The sequence below is a fragment of the Pinus tabuliformis genome, chromosome 2_2 (genome assembly GCF_031772625.1).
Source record: "Pinus tabuliformis cultivar Carrire ecotype Pingquan chromosome 2_2, CPIR1, whole genome shotgun sequence".
NCBI classification, from domain to species: Eukaryota; Viridiplantae; Streptophyta; class Pinopsida; order Pinales; family Pinaceae; genus Pinus; species Pinus tabuliformis.
The window spans coordinates 561,135,859-561,148,582 of record NC_142300.1 but is presented as its reverse complement, the minus strand read 5'-3'; positions in this window follow the sequence as shown (position 1 = coordinate 561,148,582).

Below are 12,724 nucleotides of genomic sequence, written 5' to 3'. Positions count from 1 at the left end.
CTTGTGATTTTTGAAAAACACAGATGTATTATTAAAATATACAAACCTAGACAATTTCAAGTTATATTGGTTCATAAAATTTCAGAAATCATGCACTATCACCTACAGCCATTTTGTTTATATCTCATGATCTGTGCATCAAAATGATCTGATTTTTGGATCATAGAAGCATTAATATAGTAGAAATCTACTTGCAACATTTCAACAAAATTTGGTTTGTAGTTTTGAGAAAATGGTTAATGAAGTTTTTTGTTACTTATATCATATTTTGTTGCAACTTCATATATACATATAGTTGAATGTCAATGTAAAAATTGTTATGCCTTCATCAAGATTACTAAAAGTGAATATTTATTAATTAAGGAAGAATTCATTTGTTCTATCCATTTCATGAGCCAGGATGAACAAATTTTTTATTGCTTGGTTAACACATGGGTTTTGTCTTTGGATTGCATGAGGACATGCAATATATTCAGTGTGGGGGTGTGTTGGGCCGTGAATACGACCACTTTTTAACACTTATTTCATCCATTTTTATTCTTCTTTATCATGTCATTTATTATAATTTATTATATAAATCCATTTTATAATGATTTATGCTCTTATGGAAAAATATTATTTATTCTCCTTTATTTCTAATAAATTGATGATTATGCATGATTTTATCAATGATAGTTTATTAATAAATTGGTTGTAACATTATTCACCATTTTTAGCCTCCAATACAATTTCCAGATTGAAGATTTGATCATTAAATATTCCAACTCAGAAATTCGCTGGAATAAGAAGTGACAGTTTTGTGGTTGAGATTCTGAGCAAATGAAGAAGAATCTGGAAAATCCAGAACATGGGTTTTGTCCAGAATGGACCAAATTAATTTTGACAAAGAATTATTTTCCCAAATTCAGCTTTTATTGAGAGAAAAGTAGGGTTCTTTGAGCACAATTATCTCAGATTTGCTGTGTGGCCGTTTTCCAAATCTCAGCTGCAAAGCCAAATTCGCCTTGCTCTTGTTGAAAGATGGATGGAAATATATTTTCTTGTTGATCAATTGGTTAAAAACAATCCAATTTTGTAATAATGATTATATTGTAATCATCACAGTTGTAACTGCTCTCTGCTCTCTGTGTATTTAAATCAGAACAGAGATCAGAGAATGGGGAGGATGGCTGAGAGAATGCAGAATTATGATTTCAGAATTGAGGATTCAGAATTATGGATTCATGATCTATGATGGATGATTAGAGAGAGATAATAGGATAGGATAGGAGGAAAGAGCATGGGTCTTTATGACTCATGACACCTTCGCACTCCATGACCACAAAATGTGGAGTCTTTACAACTTTATTACAAAATTCGACCCAAAACATGGGCTTTTAGCCCCAAAATTGTTCTTGGGGGATCCCATTCCCAATAGGCCCCCAACACAAATATCGTGACTCGCCCTTGAGTCACTCAGCAGGCATAGAGATCTTAGCATAAAGACCTACCAGCTTGACCCTTATGACCGCAACCTTAGTAGTGCACTATGTAGCGGCCTGCTTCGCATCTTCCACCATTTGCTCAGTCACTTTTCCTAAACTGTCGGCCTGAAGCTTTTACTGAATTGCTTGCAGAGTCGCAAGCTTTTCTTCAATAGAGGTTGTCACTATGTAAGCCTCAACCAGCTAGGACTTCAGTTGCACATTCAACATTGCTTCCTTGTGCAACGCTGCATCGACTTGTCCCTTTAGCTCCTTGGCCTCCTGCAGCTTCTCCAATCTCTGTGTGAGCACAACAGTTCCTGCTGTGCCTTTGACCTCATCATAGCACTGTTGTAGCTCGCATGATTATGTCTCCAGCCATTGTACATTAAGGTCCTCCTACAAGCTTATCAAGACCTCGAATGTGTTAGGGTCCCACCCTAACCCCCTTATTTATGTAGTGGGATCGAGTCATAGTAAAGAGTCAATAAAGCCCATATTAATAATTGTAAGTGGTTAACCCGCAATTAATGACGGGACCACAGTTAGTTGCAAATGGGCCATGGTATTAGATAGATGGTATTAATAAAACCCATGGTATTGATCCATGGTATTGCATGTATGAGTCATATATAAAGGATAGAGACTCCCTGCGAGGAGCATCGTGTCTTATTTTTGTATCGAGCTCTGCTCTATTGGAGGTTGCCCCCTCGAAGAGGCCAGTGAACATTGCTTTCTAAATAATAAAATATTTGTTGTTGTCTCTCACTATTCTATGTTCTGGGTATCTTTCTTCACATATTTTGTATTTGGGTATCTTTTGTAGGTTAAGAGCATAAAAAGTGGTATCAGAGCACTTTCCAGGGCCAGTGGGATCTCCATTTCTTAGCAAAATCTTTTTTGGCTAGAGATGTGTTCTGGCGTCTTTAAACCACGGGATCTGTTGTTGAGCGCATAAACCTGTGGATTTGGGGAGGCATGCACGCAGGAAATACAAGAGGTGGTCATGCTTGTTGGACTCCCTTGTAACCCCTGTGGGTACCCCTTCAAGTAGTAGCACATTAGACAGAACCGCGTACAGACTGTCTTCCAAGTACCTTCTGGGTATATTGGAAGCCCCTTAGCTCCTCTGCAACCTCGCCATAGATAAACTGTCGGCCGTGTTAACACTTAGGTTGTCCCTTGGCTCCTTAAGGGATACGGCCGAGGTAACCACAAACTAATCTTTGGACTGCAGGTCCTAGCCTACCTGCAATCAGAGAGGGCTCTCTCTTTATAGTTTAGCTTTGTTGAGAATGATTTTAGGCTAGTTATGGACTTCTTTGGGTTTTGTTTAAGTTTCGGTGGGATGATTGATGTTTTCAAGTAGGGAGGCATGCATAGTGTGAGAGGTTCAAACCATTGGGCATGGAGTAATGGAGTAGGGCTGCTGGTGCGTTTTCTTGGTCACAAGAGGAATATAGAGCAGGATAGCTACACATGAAACAACATTCAAGCTAGATTAAAGATGGAATGAAGGCTAAGGAATGAAAGGAAACTAAGAATCTCTCATCCGGTTTAGCAGAGGGAAGATGAGTAAACTGTATCTAGGAGCAGTCAAGAATTCCTAAATAACAATCACACATGAATGAAATAGAGCAAATATGAGCCATGAGGAATTCATATTCATGCCTAAATCAGAAGAAAACATATAGAAGTCACAGAAACTGAGCATAGAGTGCAGCCAAGCAAATTCTAAGCTAATCTTTCTTTCTGTAACTTAGATGGTGATATATGTATGATATAAGCATATATGAAGTGTAAACAGAGGTCAGAAACACTTATTGAGCCATGTAGCAGCACAAGAATTCTATAGTTCACTCTTCAGCCATTAAGAACACAACGGACAGTCCATTCTCCAAGCTTTTCAACAGTCTTTGATTATAGAAATTATCAAACATACAGTGCGAGTCTCTCTTCTGGATTATCAACCAACCAACCCTTTAAACATTGAATCAGGGTGGTTTATATAGGGAAAATATCCCAAAATATCTATTACAGCAGATCTTAAACAGATCTGAGGGAAATGAGTGCTTTTTAATCTAAGTTATCCTGAAATAAATGCATAATGATCTATCTAAGTGCTTCGCTGGGCAGCTGCCTCAAAAAATGGGTAAATATCTATCCTTGTGGCTCTGTGCTGTTCATTTGGCCATAACTGCGCATTGGTCTCTGATCTACCGCTTCCCAGGTGGCTTTAATATCATTAACTGTGATCTGAGAGCTTTAAATGGCTTCACCGCTTTCTTTGACTTTGTTGGAGGCCATTCAATGTTCACCTGCTTTGGAAATAAAGATTTCCACTAAAAACACTTAACTGATACTCTCTGCCGCAACACTGATACTCTTTGACATGAATCTGGGCTTTATCTTTCCTCTGATACTCTTTGCCGCTTCAATCGGGCCACTTTCTCTCCCCTGATATACTCGAAACTGTCAAATCGCCTCTTTCTGTCCTTTCAAGGCAAAAATAACTGCTGCTGATGTCTTCCGTGGCCTTTGGAATGCTATTGGTGCATGGCCGATCAAAATAATGCTAGACCTAAAGAAAAACTGCAAAAATGGAGGAGGAATGCATCCTGATAACAATGCTGGGCTGTGTTGGCTTCCTAGAGCAAAAAATGGGCTTTGGAGCGATCAGAAATGATCAAAAAATGCATGTTTTCCTTGACTGGGCGCGCACAGGCGCAGGCATGAAATAGTGCTAAAATGGGCCTTTCTTCCTTTACAAAGGAAAAGAACAAATTACACGCAAAAATTGTGAAAAAACATAGCGGGAGCAACACTGTTCATTAGATTAAATCCTGGCCATTGGATCTGGCGTGGGCCGATTCAACGGTTAGGATTAAATCGCAAAATCGCAAATCGGCGGGGCAGAGGACTTTATATATATGGGAATGCCGATGGGCCGATCGCCGATATCTCTATCGGCGATCGGGAGAGGAGGGCCTTTTAAACATATGCATAGGCGATGCGATATGGGGGGGGGGCGATTAAATCAGGACCGTTAGATCTGAGGGCCCGATCTGACGGCTCCCAATAAGTCGGCGCATCGGTGATCGGCGGGCGACAATATACGCGATATGATATATGCACGATGCGATATGGCGATCTCCGATATCGCATCAGCGGAGGGAGTCCGGGGCACACATATATGGCTTGGAACAATGCGAAACGCCGATCGCCGAAATCGCATCGGCAGGAACCATTTGGAGCACATTATAAAGGGCCAATATATGATCGCTGCGACCTCCGACAACGATATCGCATTGGAGGGGGAGGAATGTGATCGGATGAATGTATATGCAATCGGCCAATGCATAATGCGATTGGGGGAAAGCCTCTCCGATCGGAGGAGGGTTTTTGCTTATAAAAGGGGCTATTGCATGATCGGAGGGAGGTTTCCAATGTTTTTGAGGGATTTTTAATGGTTTTGAAGGGTTTCTAATGCTTCGGAAGGGGTCCGAAAGCATGAAAAAAAGGATTTATGCCTTGGAAAAGGTAAAACAAGGCCAAAAGATGGATTTTATACATTTGGAGGGGAATTTTATGCAATGGAAGAATTCCAAATGCATTTGGAAGATGGTTAAGGAGGAAAAAGAGGGTTCTTACTAAGTTTCAGGCAAATTTAGTAATTCCCAAGCATACTTATGGTTATTTTTCAACCAGTGGAAGGGGATATGTACATAGAGGAGCTATTTATCTATATTTTAGTAGGGGGAGGGGAAATAGATAGGGATTTACATAATAAGTTAGAGGTTAATATGAAAATAGTGAAGAAAGTGCTAAGTATAGGAATCCTTAGGCTTAAGAGGGGAGATAGAACTTTGTAGAGGAAACATGAACACTCCTTGAGTAAAGTAGATCTTTACTAAGGGAAATGATATGAAACATGATGAATTAAAGAGATATCAAGCAGATCTTGACCTCTTTGGGGAAGTTAGTGAATGATTTGGGGAATAGGATGAAGGGGGAATTAGACATGCCTCGCTTGAGCTGCTCCGAATGGACTTTGCCTTGCAGTTGTGATTGAGCATATATAACACTTAAAAATATAAAATGGATCACAATTATTTATTGTGAAGTCCTTCAAAAATGGAACTTTTGCAGCATGGAAAAGATGAACATTTTGGCACTTCCACTGTCAATCATGAAATATGAAACCTATTGCAATAGGAGGCTAACAGTGGCTCCACATGGGGATGGCTTTTCCTTGTGAAAAGTCAAGAACAGCAGGTCAGATTGCCTTGATCTTCAATTGTTGCTGTACTCTAAAAACTTCCCTTTGCTGGCTGCTTTATTTATATATATGACAGCAGACTTGAAGAGCTTAGGGCCTTCACTTCGGGCTTCAACTGCAGCAAGCTACTGTCCATAACATAAAAACTTGAAATCCTACCTACTTACTCTAATCAACACCTTCTTTGCTGTTAGGTGAAATGAAACAGCCAATGTAGCCACTTAAGCAATATAAACATCAGTGAGCTTTGCTGCTTGTGCTTGTTGGTGCTTGAAATGGAGATCTTGCCATTAGATATAGCTTTGTTAATCTTTGAGAAGATCAGGAAACTGCTGACCTCCTTTGTTGAATCTGAAAACTGTACAAAAGGGTCCTGCGACATATATACATTATTGCTGAGCTGAAATAAACAACTGTACAAAAGTTTAGGATCACTATCATGCCTTGGAATCTGGAAACCATCAACATTTTGATATTGAGGCACACAGCCCGCTAATGGAGAAGAGCACTGATTGATTTGATCACTCAGCCTGCCATCTAATGGTTTGCACAAAACTTGGAGCGATACTTGCAACTCATTATAAACAGGCTCGAATGGGACTTGACTGATCTGCGCATGTTGCTCCTCCTTTGCTTTAGATAACTCAGAAGATTCAAAACAAAGCAGCAAGGAATCATCTGGGGCTTCTTGGTCATATGTTGCTGCTTTCAAGTCTTCCTCAATCTGATATTCAATGGCACTTTGGGGCTGCAAAACTAGAGGTAATGCATTATGCGCAAGGATTTGACTCTCCTCTAGATGGTCAGTATCAACACTTGCTGACACTTGATCACAAACTGCATGATAATTATTCTTAATAAACTAAAAAGACTCAAAACAAAATGGCAAAGTTCCTGCGCTTGTTTCAAAATTTTCTTCATTTTCCACCTTTTCTTCATAGCTGAAATGAACGGGTTGGTCACCAATTTCAGGCTGCTGATCCTGGACTGTGCTTTCTGCCAAAATAGGCTCTGACTCCTCTGCAAGGCTGATTTGGACATTAGGCGCATCAACATCATCATATTGGTGATATTTGGGCAGACAACTGAAAGAAGAAAAGCAATTATATTCATACAATAGATTGGGAGATTCATCCATATATTGCTCAGAAACTGAAGTTTCATCTTTGAAAGAAGTTCTTCTATCAGCTCTTGCTCTGTTTCTCTTGGCAATCAGATTTGCCTCCACACTAACAGCTACATTCTGCATGTCTGCTAAACTTTGAGGGGCTCTTTCCCTCAGTTGATATGCCATGTCGGTATGAAAACCATCTGGGAATTTATACAAAGCAAGATTAGGTGGAGGTCTGAGGTTCTGTGGGATTGCATTATAAACATTGTTAAATCTTGCACAATAGTCTAAGATAGCCTCTTAAGGGCCTCTTTTGATAGTATCATATTCTGATAATATGTGCAGGGGATCCTTCTTTTTCTCCCATCTGTTAAGGAATATTTGGTAAAGGGCCTCTGGATCAACTATGGAATTTGCAGGAAGAGCTCTAAACCACGGCCTTACATCTCCATTTAAACTTTGGACAAAAATCTTCATTCTTATATGATCATCATCTATTTCGTATCTCTCAAAATAGTCCTGCATTTTCTTGGTATGTTGCAGGGCTGTGCAAGAACCAGTATCATCAAAATATGTGATTTTGGTTTGATAATCCTGAGGCATAGCCCCTAGATTTGCAGGTAACTGTAAAGGTGCATAACGATTCGCCATATTTTCCAGGAAAAATGGAACAGCAGGAAGAAACAGAACAGCTGGAACAGCGGGGATGGAAGAGGAAATAATAGAAGGAGTTGGAATATAGCTTTGCTGAATTGTTTCAGAGGAAACTTAAAGATTTTCTCTTTCAGGTCCGTTCCTCCAGTGGAGTCTTGATTGAAAATGATGTGGAGTCACCAGGTGGATGACTTAAATTTGAAGTGCCTGATCTCTGTCCACCATCAAAGATCAGAACTAAACATGAAAAAGTTCTGAAGAAAAGGAGCACTTTCTCCAGAAAACGAGATTTCCTCTTTGGAGCTAGTTTCCAATTTGTTTCTTGGATTTTTCTGAGAATGTCCCCAGTGGAGTCGCCATTAATGTTAACACTCAGGTTGTCCCTTGGCTCCTTAAGGGATACGGCCGAGGTAACCACAAATCAATCTTTGGATTGCAGGTCCTAGCCTACCTGCAATCAGAGAGGGCTCTCTCTTTATAGTTTAGCTTTGTTGAGAATGATTTTAGGCTAGTTATGGACTTCTTTGGGTTTTGTTTAAGTTTTGGTGGGATGATTGATGTTTTCAAGTAGGGAGGCATGCATAGTGTGAGAGGTTCAAACCATTGGGCATGGAGTCATGGAGTAGGGCTTCTGGTGCGTTTTCTTGGTCACAAGAGGAATATAGAGCAGGATAGCTACACATGAAACAACATTCAAGCTAGATTAAAGATGGAATGAAGTCTAAAGAATGAAAGGCAACTAAGAATCTCTCATCCGGCTTAGCAGAGGGAAGATGAGTAAACTGTATCTAGGAGCAGTCAAGAATTCCTAAATAACAATCACACATGAATGAAATAGAGCAAATATGAGCCATGAGGAATTCATATTCATGCCTAAATCAGAAGAAAACATATAGAAGTCACAGAAACTGAGCATAGAATGCAGCCAAGCAAATTCTAAGCTAATCTTTCTTTCTGTAACTTAGATGGTGATATATGTATGATATAAGCATATATGAAGTGTAAACAGAGGTCAGAAACACTTATTGAGCCATGTAGCAGCACAAGAATTCTATAGTTCACTCTTCAGCCATTAATAACACAACGGACAGTCCATTCTCCAAGCTTTTCAACAGTCTTTGATTATAGAAATTATCAAACATACAGTGCGAGTCTCTCTTCTGGATTATCAACCAACCAACCCTTTAAACATTGAATCAGGGTGGTTTATATAGGGAAAATATCCCAAAATATCTATTACAGCAGATCTTAAACAGATCTGAGGGAAATGAGTGCTTTTTAATCTAAGTTATCCTGAAATAAATGCATAATGATCTATCTAAGTGCTTCGCTGGGCAGCTGCCTCAAAAAATGGGTAAATATCTATCCTTGTGGCTCTGTGCTGTTCATTTGGCCATAACTACGCATTGGTCTCTGATCTACCGCTTCCCAGGTGACTTTAATATCATTAACTGTGATCCGAGAGCTTTAAATGGCTTCACCGCTTTCTTTGACTTTGTTGGAGGCCATTCAATGTTCACCTGCTTTGGAAATAAAGATTTCCACTAAAAACACTTAACTGATACTCTCTGTTGTGACACTGATACTCTTTGACATGAATATGGGCTTTATCTTTCCTCTGATACTCTTTGCCGCTTCAATCGGGCCACTTTCTCTCCCCTGATATACTCGAAACTATCAAATCGCCTCTTTCTGTCCTTTCAAGGCAAAAATAACTGCTGCTGATGTCTTCCGTGGCCTTTGGAATGCTATCGGCACATGGCCGATCAAAATAATGCTAGACCTGAAGAAAAACTGCAAAAATGGAGGAGGAATGCATCCTGATAACAATGTTGGGCCGTGTTGGCTTCCTGGAGCAAAAACTGGGCTTTGGAGCGATCAGAAATGATCAAAAAATGCATGTTTTCCTTGACTGGGCGCGCACAGGCGCAGGCATGAAATAGTGCTGAAATGGGCCTTTTTTCCTTTACAAAGGAAAAGAACAAATTACACGCAAAAATTGTGAAAAAACATAGCGGGAGCAACACTGTTCATTAGATTAAATCCTGGCCATTGGATCTGGCGCGGGCCGATCCAACGGTCAGGATTAAATCGCAACATCGCAAATCGGCGGGGCGGAGGACTTTATATATATGGGAATGCCGATGGGCCGATCGCCAATATCGCTATCGGCGATCGGGAGAGGAGGGCCTTTTAAACATATGCATAGGCGATGCGATATGGGGGGGGGGGGGGGGGGGGCACCGATTAAATCAGGACCGTCAGATCTGAGGGCCCGATCCAACGGCTCTCGATAAGTCAGCGCATCGGCGATCACCGATATCGCATCGGTGGAGGGAGTCGGGGGCACACATATATGGCTTGGAACAATGCGAAACGCCGATTGCCGAAATCGCATTGGCAGGAACCATTTGGAGCACATTATAAAGGGCCAATATATGATCGCTACGACCTCCGACAGCGATATCGCGTCGGAGGGGGAGGAATGTGATCGGATGAATGTATATGCAATCGGCCAAGGCATAATGCGATTAGGGGAAAGCCTCTCCGATCGGAGGAGGGTTTTTGCTTATAAAAGGGGCTATTGCATGATCAGAGGGAGGTTTCCAATGTTTTTGAGGGATTTTTAATGATTTTGAAGGGTTTCTAATGCTTTGGAAGGGGTCCGAAAGCATGAAAAGAAGGATTTGTGCCTTGGAAAAGGTAAAACAAGGCCAAAAGATGGATTTTATACATTTGGAGGGGAATTTTATGCAATGGAAGAAGTCCAAATGCATTTGGAAGATGGTTAAGGAGGAAAAAGAGGGTTCTTACTAAGTTTCAGGCAAACTTAGTAATTCCCAAGCATACTTATGGTTATTTTTCAACCAGTGGAAGGGGATATGTACATAGAGGAGCTATTTATCTATATTTTAGTAGGGGGAGGGGAAATAGATAGGGATTTACATAATAAGTTAGAGGTTAATATGAAAATAGTGAAGAAAGCGCTAAGTATAGGAATCCTTAGGCTTAAGAGGGGAGATAGAACTTTGTAGAGGAAACATGAACACTCCTTGAGTAAAGCAGATCTTTACTAAGGGAAATGATATGAAACATGATGAATTAAAGAGATATCAAGCAGATCTTGACCTCTTTGGGGAAGTTAGTGAATGATTTGGGGAATAGGACGAAGGGGGAATTAGACATGCCTCGCTTGAGCTGCTCCGAATGGACTTTGCCTTGCAGTTGTGATTGAGTATATATAACACTAAAAAATATAAAATGGATCACAATTCTTTATTGTGAAGTCCTTCAAAAATGGAACTTTTGCAACATGGAAAAGATGAACATTTTTGGCACTTCCACTGTCAATCATGAAATATGAAACCTATTGCAATAGGAGGCTAACAGGCCATCTTGCTGCTACAGTACGTCGAGAACAACAGTCGGAGAGATTACTCGCCCGTACGATAAGGTAGTCGGGTTGTACGGCTAAGGGTACGGTTGATCCTCCTTAGTTAGAGCCCTGAAACATTGGGTCGAGTACTACTGTCAGACCCTTATGTATATTGCGATCTGTAGCACCTAACACTCCTTAAGACCATAGTTCCCTTTTCTATCTGGGGATCACACATCATCTCTACTGGATCAGCGCGCAAAGGGGTGCAGCAGCAGTAGACTTCAGTCCCGCAGTTCCGAGTTAGCAGACCAGCCATTCCGATCTATTAGATCCATCAGATCCACAGCAGCAATTTGTTCCGCCGCTCAGAGCTATCCGATCCACCATTCAGATCTCTCAGATCCACCTGATCTGAGTAGCTGTGTGGGGTTCCTGTACCGGGGCATGATTTTCGCAGGACTTTTGGTAGCATTGACATTTTGAGGATTCGGCTACTGCAGTATTCCTAAGGAAGGAGTAAAACTCCGTTAGGAGTTTTCAGGGAAAAAAAAAGTTCTGAGATCTCCCGGGGCGCTTATTGGTGATCTAGCCCATCAGAATTAGGACGACGAGCTGAGCATGGTGGTACCATTCAATTCTTAGTGAATTTTTTTTTTTTTGGGCGGTCCCAATTTTCAAAAACATCAGGTCGGTGCATGGTAGAAACTCGAGCTCAAGCTATGGCCAATGAAAGGATGGACAAACTTGAAGAATCCTTGCAATCCCTCCAAATTCAGCTTGACCGACTAAATAGCATGATCCTGAGCATAATCCCAACGGGCAAGGAGGAAGCCCATGAGGAAGCGTATATTGGAAATGGACACAGTGAGGGTGAGTCTAGCCACTCTCTTCACCTCGGGGGACCCCACCAACAATCCCGTCCGCGACCTCACAAGTTGGATATGCATAAATTTGATGGTTCTCAACCAACAGCATGGATAGCACAAATGGAGCAGTATTTCAATCTGAATAACATCTTAGATAATGAGACTGAGCTTATGGTGGGGAGCATGTACTTGGACAATGAAAGGTGGCAATGGTAGGAATGGCATCAACATTGCAATGGACCTTTTAAGACTTGGAACTCCTTCAAAAAAGCTCTTACAGAATGCTTTGACCAGGAATCTTCTTTTTTGGGTCATCTTACTAAGCTCCGACAGACTGGCACAGTAGATGAATATATTACAGCCTTTGAAGCCTTAGCCTTCCCCACTAGGGGTCTCTCAGATGTGTTCTACACGAAATGTTTTATCAGCGGTCTTAAAGAAGCCATAAAAGCCCACATCTTACTGCACCACCCTCCCACATGGACGGAGGCTTGTAAGGTAGCTCGTAACGTGGAATGTGCGTTAGCAGCCTAGTATAGTCGCCCAAATTTCACCGCTAAGGGTCACCCCCCACAGGCTCACAGCACGACTCAAACACTTAAGGTTCAAAAGGTGTCACCTGCAGAAATGGCCGAAAGAAGAAAGCAAGGATTATGTTACTACTGTGATGAAAAATACTCCCCAGGTCATAAATGCAAGGAGCCCAAATTTTTTCAAATTGATGCCATTGATTACAGCTCATCGAAGGAAGATCCACCACTGGAGGAACATGAGGCGGTAGAAGAGGACAACCAAAAGGACAATGTCCCTGACGAACCAGTTATTTCGCTGCATGCTTTAGCAAGGATTTCTTCACCTCAAACTCTCAAAATCAAAGGTTTTATTAAACATCGCCTAGTAGTAGTCTTGATTGATAGTGGAAGTACACATAATTTCATCCATCAAAAAGTCACGGAAGCAGTGCATTGTTTT